Genomic DNA, 12,592 nt, shown 5'->3' on the forward strand with positions numbered 1-12,592 from the left:
TGGAGGTGCGGCCATACTGCTGCTAAACCTTAATCAAAATGTTGATAATGGACAGTTATGACCTTTTCCCATACTTTTAATGAATTATTTCAGTGCTTGTGATTTCAGGTACTTCCTCTCAATCCATACAAATGCAGGTTAGGTGATTGTAGATTACCTACCACCTCCAACCCCCTCACAATGCTGCACAGAAGTATATCTTATGGATAGATGCCAGTTGGGCAAGAGGTCAGCTTCTCAACTCTCTGCAGCCCGCTCCCCATCTCTGTTTAATGGTTGCAGCTCATGGTTGCAAAAGCCATTACTAACATAATACACCCAATCTCAAACTGAACAGTTAGCAGTCAAGTTATGGGTTATGCAGGCACTAGGAACTGACAAAGACAGGAATGCGAGCCAAATTAATGGAGCACTCATATATAGAGCCATACCAGTGGTTAAACACATTGGCTACATGTCACTTATATCTTAAATCACAACTATTACTACTGTGTTTAGAAGTTTGCATGTCTGTCAACTGTAGTACCTTCTATTCTGTACGATATGAAAAAGACTAAAAGCCATACTAGCACATCTGTGAGGCTGCACTATGAAGCTAAATATGAACATCACTGTGCTAATACAGTATGCTCATAATGACATGAATGCTGACATGAACTTCTTGATGCTGTGCAGATAAGGTTGCTAGTGTGCTGCCATGTTACCGTGTGTGTCTTTTAGATTATGTATCATTTTTAGATTTCTGCCTTTATGTTTACATTTATGTATATTTATAGTTATAGTTTTAAGCTTATAGCCTTTGACTGTTTATAGTTTTTCTTATAGGTGTTTTACTTTCTTTTCATATCTAGTGTATAACTGCTTATCTGGGTGGCAAGCTACTGCACTGCAATTGTATGTTATATGTTTATTAACCTGAATTGAAGCAGATTCAAAAAGCCTGCAATCTGTTATTGCACAACAGTAATGTAACTATTATCTGTACTAACTTGAATCTTCACTGATAGATTGCATGACCATACACCATATTTTCAACCATACACAAATGAATTGAAACCAGTGGAAGCCAAGAATCAAATGATAGAAAGTTGTTTTGTTTTTTTAAAAAAAAAAAAGATCAACATTCAGTTATTCAGAAATTATAGTATAGTTATAGTAAAGAAATGAGAACCTACAAACTCGTTGGTATGGTCCTTTGAATAATACCATTCAAATCTAAGACTGATGGGTTAAGCTACATAATTGACAGCTGTGCATGTCTAACAGTAGGGTGTACTGCTTAGCCTGATCAGTTATTTTTATTAAAATCAACTAGAAGTCTGGAGCTGAAACATCAAAAAACATGAAAGTGATGATAACAAATATCAAATTGAGCTGTGCCTGATTTTAAAGAGGCTCAAACATTACTACCTCTTAGTATTATGACTGTTGTCAAGCATTCACGTAATTTATTATCAATTTATAGCTTCGCTATGAGAGAGCTTTGTCTTCATTTCTATTCAAAGTGTGCTTCTGTGTTCAGCAAAGCAAATACAGCAAAGCTGAGAGAGTCTCTCTAACCCCTCCTCATTTAGCTCTATACGACAAAGGGAGATGAGTTGCATTTTCGGATGCGTTCATTATTCCTCCTCTGTCTCTCTTTCTCTCTTTCCCTCTCATACACTCTCTGTCCTTGCTATTAAAATCTGTGGGTATTTTTGTTCCCATTAAATGAATTATACCCATTACTCTCTCTGACAACTCGGCATTGAGTGTGTGCGCCCCGTTTTAACATTGTTCTAATTTCTCTCACTATTATTGCAATAAAACATTCATCATAATAATTAACCATTTTGACATCTAATTTAAGCTAATTAATTTCAGAGGAAGAATGCTTGTGTTATATGGAGCTCTGTGAATTGCCATGAAACTTGTGCTAATCATGGGAACAGCAATCAGCTTTGATGAGTTTCAACATGTTATTAGACTGTACAGAAAAAACACTCATGTACATTTCTTATGGGGGTCACTTATCCATCAAAAGACAAAGGCAGCCATACATCTTGATAATGGCTATAATGACTAGTGTGAGTGACGGTTGCTGAAGGTGGCCATACTTCTGTGAGCCAGCGTAATGATCGACACTTCACTGAAATGCTCTATTCTTAGATTGTTAGCACTGTAAACTATCTGGATAGAGGCAATCTAGCCTTTCAATGTCAGGCTATTGGTTTTCTCCTTATTGCTCTTCAGTTGTGGATCCCTCTAGGCACCTCATTGATATATTATAATTTGCGTCTTTCGTTTCTGCATTTGGCCGCTGAAAGCTTTTTTTTTGTTTTTTTTTGTTTTTTTTTAACACTAACAGCAATAGGCAGATATTGTTACTGGCACATTGTTTTCTTCATGCTGAGGCAAACTATTGCATCGAGTGGATTTTGTATTCACATACTGATTGTGTATTTGAAACAGTCCAAAAAATATATAATGATTTTGCCAGCTTGTTTGTTTGCTGTTGCCCTGACTGGCATTGAGATGGGTGCCTAGTGCTATAATAAAATATATCTGATGAACACATTTTGTACATGTTTTACCAAGTGCCATCTACAGTATTCCTGTATACAAATAAATTACATTTGATGAAAACCAAATAAAGACTTATTTATTGATGTTGGTTAAATTAACTTCAATGCTGCAACAGATTCTGAGCATCACAAGCCAGTGAATACACCAATATACCACTTTCTGATGTAATATTAGATAGCATAACAGCCTGAGTGCACGTCGTCCACTTCAGTGACAACATCAGATGATACGTAATGCGAAATGTCTTCAGCAGTGCTTTGACAGGTATATTTATCATACATGGTAATAGAGTGTGGAAACACTCATTTTATCTGATGTAGTATAACTCATTAATTAAACTTGCTTTCAAAGTGATTCTTTTAGCAAGCCAGTGATAAATATGTACGCCTCAGGTACAACAGATAGTCAGACTGCAAATAGACCTTTGGTAACTTTTTTGCAGACATGCATATAGATTTATTTGTGGAGGTTACATAAACAACAACACACACACACACACACAAAAAAAACATATCTTGTCATGCTGCCAGCATGGCTCTAGGAATCTTCAGTACTTTACATGAGTCCAAACTGAAATATCTGCTGGAAAGGTTACCACATAATTTTGTATAGAAAATTGTGGTGTCCAGGGATAAATTATATGAAATATGAAATGTTGTGATCTCCTGATATGTTTTAAGTGATGTCTAGAAATCTTTTGGATGGATTGACATTAAATTTGGTACAGATATTCATGTTTAGAGAATGAATCCTAATGTCTGTGTTGATATACTAACTTTGCAGTATACGTGTCTTTCACCCAAAGAGAGCTGGGATAGGCTCCAGCAGGTCCCCATGACCCTGGTTAAGGAATAAGCGGGTATAGAAAATGGATGGATGGGTCTGTGCTTGTTTTTGTTCTACGGAACAGGGTCTCCTCATTGTTTCATTGAAGCTTGTTTTGAATTTTCTGCTCATTTGTCCTCAGAGATGGAAGGGTTTTTAAAGCAAGGTTTGTCTTCTTGAAATCTAGTTATGTTGAGCTTTTTTAAATTGGAATACTTATTACTTATACTTAATATCAGTCCTTCAAATTGCTGATGCCGCTTTTATTCTGTGTCCTGTCTCTCTCACAGGTACCTAAACTGATCATATTAGAATTGTATTTATTTTGTTCCATTGTGCCATTGTTCCATCCACCTTATTCGCCTTACCAGCACAGTTTGAAAATCCAACTAAAATTGAGATACTTTTTTGCAAATATGGAAAGATTTTCTGGTTTAGAACTGATCATTTTCTATGGGTATTCTGTGAAGAAAAACAACTTATCACAAATGTTTTCTGAAAATAGTCTATTATTATTTATTTATTTATTTTTATCAGCACCTGTCCTATTTCAAGTTAGGGACACCAAAACATTTTCTTTAATTTCAAGTGATTTATCAGAATTTCACATTGTTAAGAGATGTTTATTTTAATCAACATACGAAAAATACATAAATAAGTAAAACATAAATAGTCCTCTGTTTGGTTCTTGTGCTAAATTCCTTTAATCCATTTAGCTCTTGGTTAGAAACTTTGCCTTTTTAGTTGATGAGGGTCTCTTTAGGCCAAATTATTGGGTTTTGAGATCTAGAGCTTTTTTTTGTTTGTTTGTTTTGCATATTATGTAGCACATCATCTTCTCCCATCATTTAAAAGGGCATGCCACTGATTTTATATGCAAGGGTAGGCCTACTGCTGAGCCTTTGCAAAATGGTTGTGTAAGTCTCTTCTGGCTCAGTGTATAATAGTGTATCTTAGTGTATAGAAGTAATATCATAATCTAGCTACTGTATTTACATATATCAAACATTTTAAAAGCATTAAAGGACAAAAAAATCAGTCAAACTCAAACTAGCTTTATCATTAGGTATTATTTTTCAATATAATACATAAACATCTATTTTCAAAATCTTATGTAGAGTGAAGTGACTGAAGACTCAAACATGACATGAAACTGTTTTAGTAGTGTGTATAGTGTAGTAGTTAAGTGTATATTTTTAGAAAAAAATAAAACTTAAGTTCAGTTTGATTTGTTTCTAATAGTCAATCAAACAAGTAGCTAATTGGACATACAATAAGAACCAGTGGTAGAAATGAAATTGTTAAGGTAATGATTTCATCAGGGTGATCTCAGGTTGGCCTCTGGGCTTTAGAACTACAGAGGTATAGCAAAATGAGCTAAAAAGTGATTCTGTTGGTTACATTATGGGATTTTGTTAAGTCTGACCTACATTAGAGACTGTGGAGCAGGATATCCCAGGCACACCTGCATTGATTCTGGCCATTTTTTAAATTGCTTTTTGTGAGTCACCACAACTATAAAAAAAAAGCTGTACATTTCTGGAGTATCCTTCTAAATGCTTTCAACAATGCTGTGTTGTCTAGCAGTGGTGTTCACAAAGGATGGAGATTACTACTAGTTTTCTCCAAGTGCCAAATTTCCTTTTTTAAACCCTAATTTATTGGGCATCTGTGTGTCTTCATGTGATATTTTCATGCTTCATGTTTGCCTTAATATCACCCTAGGTAGCTGAGAGGAACCTGGCATGGTCAGAGTAAGTACAGAGAAAGGGCTCTGTTGGTTGGCTTAAGTGCCCCTCTCGTTAGTTCAAGTAGAGCTTTGGTGTGATGATAGAGGGAAAAAAAACAGCCCTTCCCCTAATCCAGCACAGATAAGAGGTGCCCTTTTTATTTTTGCCCCTTGGAGAGTCTGTGAACATGACTGGTACCTCAGTCTATGAGCTGTATTCCTGGATTTCCATATAAGTTTGAAATTCAGATACAGTATCCCAGCTGGATTCTTGCAGTTGTGACAAAAGTTAAAATTTGCCCCACACATATCTCAGGAAAACTCTCTCATCATGTCCTTTTCAATGCAGTGTCCTGTTGCCATTTCCAGACATGCTTACCCATTAGTGCCAAGGAAATTGATGAGATGCGCATGGGGGAGGGGCACACAGGTACGGAACAGCACAACGTTCATGGCTCCGTCTGCCAGACTTCCGTGGCTAACTGCATTAGTTCTGCCTCAGTCACAGTTGGAGACCCCACAGAGGAAGACACTTAGCCACAATGAGCCACCCATGAGAGCATGTGTGATCTACAGGGTTTACTTTTGAACTAACTTTGTGTGTGCTGGGGGATGAAACTGTGCATACATATGTGTCCTGAATCTCGATATAGACATGTGTTTGCTTTAACAATATCACTGTTATCTCTTTGTAAGTCTCTGCAGGTGTACCCTTGGGAGGCGGCTGAGAAGTGGAGACGAGTATTTCTGGGAATGGAAAATAGTTTGGCATAGATTATATTGTTTCTCCATGAATGTTTTTCAGGAAGATTAAGGTTTATTAGTATGTTCTTGTACAGCTGTTGTACCAACACAGTCCGATGTTACAGTGGCTGTTGCATGAAATTCATTGACTTTTTAAGGAGGCCATGCTGGCAGGGGGGTGCTGAAAGCTTTGGAAATGTCTTAGAGATATAAGGTTCTGTATCTGTGCAATTGTGTGTCTCTTTCCATGAAGTCATGTGTGAGGCTGGCTGGGGTGTAAACAGTGGCTAAAGGAGTCTCAATAAAATGTCACTAGGGCATTTGACCTTATTTGACAAATTAAGAAACAAGTAAATAAATTGGCTTGGAATGCTTCACCACAGGGGAGTAATGTGTGAGCACACACAGACGAATTACAAAATGCAAAGCACTAAAATTTTAGGATGTTGTGTTTTCAGTTGAGTTCAGACAGCCATGTTGATAAAGTACCTCAATTTGCCAAGCTACAAGGCTAACAAATGTTGTATTCAATCTGTTTCTCCCTAGTACTTTTTATTAGCAAAGAGCAATGAATAAAACATTCAGGTTTTCGCAGGCTTCTCATTTTTAGTCAACACTACCATCACTTTAGTGGATTGTAATGGCCGACATCACCAGCAGGAGATTTCAGACGTGATACATAACTTAGCAAAAGTCCAAGGCGGATTCAACGAATCATCAGAGTGATGAGTTTCCTCAAATAATACGATTACATGATCCTGTCAGTTTCACGCTGCCGTGCTATGATGACCCCGCCCACATTGAGGTGGCACTCAATTGTAATGGAAAATGACCTAACCCAAGTCAAGTCTAGCAGAGTAGAGCCAAGTAGTGGTAAAACTGTGTAATGGAAAAAAGGCATTTGAATCGAGTTTTGTTTTCTGTTTGCCCACATGGGGATTATTTAGGAAAGTCTTGTTTAACTTTAGCCACAATGGACAGACTAGTCTCATTTTACTCATACAACACAGACAGTCTCGCTGACTGCTATTCAGTCTCCCAGTGCACAACTTGCAGCATGAATCTGTAACCAGAAACTGATAGAGATATACTCTGCTATCCTGCTGCACTTCACTGGATTACTTGTCTTTGGCCTGTTAGATAAAATACTTCATTAGCAGGACATCTGTAAAACTGGAATGGTCTGTTTTCATTACTATAATGACGACAATGAAGATGCATGGGATGATAAACACCTACTGAACTTTCCAGTAAGTAAGTAGGGACCTACTGAGTCATAACTAGGGTCTGATAAGAATTGATAATGGGCCCTTTAATGAGTGACAACAGTCCAGTTGGGTGTGTTGATGGTTAGTACAAGTGAATATACTTCACTGCTCAGTGAACCAAAAATTAATAGACCAAAAAAAAAGAAAGAAAATATACAATGTGTGCAGATTCGTATCACGTGTGCCTTAAAGCACTAGTGCAATTAATCATTTTTTTAACAGCTAATGGGTAAAGTGATTTAACAAGCAAAAATGCTCCTTCTAAAAAAGTTTGAATTTGATAATTTTCAGTGTGTGTTTAAAAAGGTTGGCTGAACAAAAGTAACAAGAGACATGTTCTGGGAACTTGTGATGGGCATTCTTACTTTTTTTGAGATTACTGAAACAAAATCTGGACAAGTTAAGTGACATTGGAAATAATAAGTAGTTGTGGCACTTTAATGATTATTAAGTAAAAAATGAAGCTGTGTTGCTTGATTTGTTCGTTTTTCTGAGCTATCGTCAGACTCGTCACACCTCCATGCACACTATTGTTCATTTTTTTCAGCTGTGGGTTTCTGGGAGGATACAGCGTCAATCAACACATAGGAAGACTGCTGAATATTAAATAGTATTTCAGGCCTGCAGAGGACAACATATTATGCTCCTACCCCTACAAGCATAATAGCAAACAAAAAAGACCTTTTTTACACTTAAATAACAGGCCTACAAGGTACCAGGGCTATTCAGTGTGGTGCAGCTGAGTGATATATTTATGACACACAGTATGACCACACAGTTCCACTAATAAAGAAACATTTTTAAAAGATGTAGATGACATGTTCACATCCTTTGGGAGCTATTTAGAGTCTTACAAGTTTCAGTGCTTTGGATGCGCTACAAAAATGCAAATTTTAGCTAGAAGAATGCTATCTAAGCCAGCAGTGACTGCTCTTGCATGGCTGCAAATAACTAGTCACTTGCAAAATTAACTAACTCACAAATAATGTAGCAACACAAAACTGGCAGCTAACTGTCAAAACTGAAATTAGTTTAAAATCGATTGGATGTTATAATTACTTCAGGTTCGGCACTTTAGATGCTTGAGTAAAACTGATTGGAGAAGCCACCATAATTTGTACCATCTGTGGAATATCAGCCTCTTTGAAAACTACAGTGTAAATTATGCACAATCCTTTACTCATCTTTCAAGTTCAAGGAGAAATACACTCAAATACAGGCACACACACACACGCACACGCACAACCCCTTCCTCTTTCCCAGAGCTTCTCTTCCTTTATCTAATCTGTGTTTTATTGAATATGGTAATTATAATGAAAGGCCTATCTTGCACTTGGTTTAATTTGTTTTTGTGCTTTTTTTTCTGCTCTCTTGCTCTCTCCCTCTGGTGTGTGTGTGTGTGTGTGTGTGTGTGCATTAGAGAGACTCTGCATGTGTGCTAATGAGTGTGTGTGTTTGTGTATGAGACAGGAGTCCATGCTCTGACACACTGTGTTATAGTGGGACCTTTGTAATAGGGAAATAAGACATGGCTGCTGATGTCACTGGGGTTTAACTGTGGCTTGAGGGAAGAAGACACACACATGCACAAACACATACACACACACACACACCCTCACACACCCTCACACACACACACACACACAGCATGCAGACAACCCAAGACATCAACAAAATTCTTCCAGCATCAGGCCTATGGGGGGTTCAGGGGATTAAATACAACATGTAACCTTGGAGACCTGCCTCTGGTTGGCTGAAATATTTTTGCTCTCGGTGCTCCTGTGGGGTTGTTTGTTGTTTGTGCGCTCGTGTATTTTCGATAAAGCCTAGAATGCCTGATTATGCTTAAAAGGCCGAACCATGCAGCTCCAATTCTGCCACCCTGGTTAAGACACATTTGACGTACCTTGTTCTTTTATTCTCTCTCCCTGTTATTCACTCATCAGGACCTCAAAGGCGGAGTGAAATTAAATACAGAGAGGGGAAAAGATTGTCGACGTCTTGTCAACACAGTAACAAAACTGATTCTGTGCTCAGAAAAGAAACATAGACAAAGTCACGAATAATGCTCCTACAGCCAATTTTCTCTCACTTTCACAAGAGAATCAATTCCTCCTTTCTGGGCCTTATTTTTGTACATACCATGATTCTATTCTAATTGGAACAAACCACACTTCAAAGGGCTTCTTGGAGATCCAGACGCTGCCAGTGTGATAGCCTTTTCACCATATTCTTCGTAGCTATACATTTTAAGTGGTAATACAGTGGGAGGAAACAGCAGGAAATGTATAGTTACTGTAATGGGGTGTCTTCATATAATGACTCCATTTGACTAGGGTCTGGGGAGTCCTATTTGAAAGCATTACCTCTAATGTTGAGCTACTTCCACTCACTCCATCACCTCTGATTCTAGTCAGTGTTAATAAGCAGGAGAAAGTCTTATCGTTTTTCACACCGTTTACTGTTACCGCAAGGCACTCTGAACGGCTGTGAATATGAAACCTGTGAATTGTGTAATGCTGTGTGTGGACAAATACACAATATGGCAATATAATACTGCAGTAGATGGCCATAGACTTCAGTAGGAAATGAATGGTCCTGTACTGAAAGGAAATACTACATAACACACACACCTATAGACACAGTGTCTTACTGAATAAACACTACCTTTGAGACTTCTTACAAGATGAGACCTTAGAGGTGTGATTTATTCATTGTGCGTGTACTCTGTGTGTATATGTGTATGTGTGTGAGTGTGTGTGTGTGTTTGTGTGGGTTATTCGTTGGGTAAATAAAAGAACCTGTGCAGTTTTATTTTAATTCTCTCTCATCCAGGTCATGGTGGAAGTCAGCCCATTAATACAACAGGGTTAGCTCATATGTGCATGTGCATGAATGAGCTGAAATGAATATTTTCGCCACTGCATATACCTGAATTTGCTTATTGCTTTGCTATGAGCAGAATGTTTCTAGTCTGCTGTTTTCCTTTGCATATGCTTCACACATTATACACGATGATGAAATGGCTTGCAACAGATGAGCAGAATAATTGATTTGTGAATTCTGTTTTTTTCTAGAAGTTACATGCTTAGTTTTTTTGTTTTACACATTTTTTTCCCCTGTGTTATTTTCCATCCACACATGGGGCATCCCTTCACCTAGAACGTGCCTTTGCTCTCTGAGGAAAGAAGGGACCTGTTTCCTGTTGTCTCCACATGCAATGTGTGATCAGGGGTTTCCATTTGAGACTGACAGCATTAGATTTCAGTCTCTTCCTCCATGGCCACTTTACCATTTTCTACTTTCAGGTATACATTTTCAGTAGATGTACTTTATTCAGTATACAAACACCATAGTTTTCTTACAAAGACACTTGTCAAAGACAAATTTATTTCCAGCCCAATTGCTCAGTAAACAAGACTTGAATGAATATTTCTCTGAGCAAAGACTAAGCTTTGATATCCCATTGGCATTTGTTAACATTCTAATGCTTGTTGGAAATAAAAAATACATGATTGTTTACTCCATGCTTGTTACCCCCCTGTGTGAATGCTTTTCCACCAAAGGCATACAGATGACACCTTGGGAAAGAAAGAGCCCTAAACCAAAAGCCTAGGAGCACACAAGGAATTGCACATTACTGTTGAATAACCATGCCTCTGGATGTACAGTGCAATATTTCAAGAGTGGAATGCTGCACATTGGTAACAAACTAAAGGAAAAACTTGAATGCTTGACCCCTACAGTAAGGGCATCCGCCTTTTGTTAATGGCATGACACCTTATTAAATTACTTTATGTTGGTTTTTCCTTTAACATGTGAATTGTACTGATACCACTGTGAGATCCCCTCATTTTACTGTAGAGGTAAGATTTTAAATAAATAATTTACAAAATCAAATCTTGTTACAAAGAATCACTTCTGGATTGTGAAAAGACAGAATGAGGGCACAGTATTTCCTGAGTGTGAGTGTGAACAGCTGCAGCTGAGGACAGTCCAGCAGTGAAGGTGCAGAGATGTAATGGAACAGTCTTACATTTGGGAAAGTATGCTTGCTTGCTTTTTAAAAGTTAAATGAGAGGATTGACATTAGTCTTTATATGTGCGTTAAGCTTGGAGCATAGCATCAGCGCTGGAAGAGCAGGAGTATGTATCTTGGCTTTAAGCAAAGTTCAAGAAAGTTTGGTTTCATATTCACAGTCACTCAAGAAATTTGCCACATGTGCCCTAATTGCTCACTAATTAACACAGCATGTCTTGTTTTTAATCTGTACACAAGCAGAATGTAACAAGTTATGAGTGTGTGTGTGTGTGTTTACAAGCAGTAGCATGCTGTAACACTTGGAGAACAGCAGTTTGACATATTGGTAGTCAAGAAATAGTTATAATATTTAACTTCCTATAAAGCTGTAAATTGTGGTTTTTGATAACATGCTTCTTAATGAGCTTTAAATGTGCTGCTAGTCCATCTAGCAGCACAGAGAGCCAGGCTAGGTGTTCCCTGCTTCAAGTGTTTTTTTTAAGCAACGCTATCTTCTGGCTCCAGCTACATAGTTTATGCATATACATAAGAGCAGCACTAATACTCATCTAATTCCCAACAACAAAGCAAATAAACATATTTAATAAATTGTAAATTATTGTCTAATTGAAATAGAACAACACACAAAAAACATTTTGCATTATAATGTAAAAACTCACATAAAGGCCAACATGCACCATGGCAGGATTTGTATATGCCAATCCCTCTATTCTATGTATTTCAAAAATAATGTGCATGTTAACTTATTGTGAAAAGAGTGGGCAGCAGCAGGCATTTCCATACTTCCAATCAATATATTTCTTTCATGAAGGCAGAATCATGTAATCGTGTGCACGATATGAAGTAGTTGGTAAAATGTCAGTTTATTGTTCCCAGTTAAATACCTTCAGCGATACAGTATATTGTGGTATGTGTGCACCTAAAGGCTTTGATCAGCTGTGAGGCATATACTTTGGGCTTTGGGTTACATCAGATCTGACGGGGCCATGCCATCAATAGTGCAGGTCTGTTTTTGATGACTGAGTAACAAGTAAGTAGTCTGTCTAACGCACACTGACTCTGAACCTTCAACACATCAAGTCTGGAAAAAGTTGCAGAACAAAGTTCGGAGTTTTCTTTGATCTTGTCAGCATATCACACTGTTAATGAAGGGCTGTGAGCTCACTAGTTAGATATTCTCATTTGATCTAATGTATCCTTGTCTGTCATTTATCAGAAAAGTAGCAGTGTCATGGGTAGTTCATGTATGGGTTATATAAAGCATTCATATAAAATAGCATATAAGTGCATAGGGATAATTGAAGATTGTGAAAACTTGTAAGAAAAGTTTCATGGAGTTTCTGCATGATGCTGGAGTCACCAGGTGATTAGCTAAACCCAGCATAAAGAGTAAAGCAAAGTGAAAGAAGTAGTCAGTCT

Source organism: Mastacembelus armatus, chromosome 1 (genome assembly GCF_900324485.2).
Source record: "Mastacembelus armatus chromosome 1, fMasArm1.2, whole genome shotgun sequence".
NCBI classification, from domain to species: domain Eukaryota; kingdom Metazoa; phylum Chordata; class Actinopteri; order Synbranchiformes; family Mastacembelidae; genus Mastacembelus; species Mastacembelus armatus.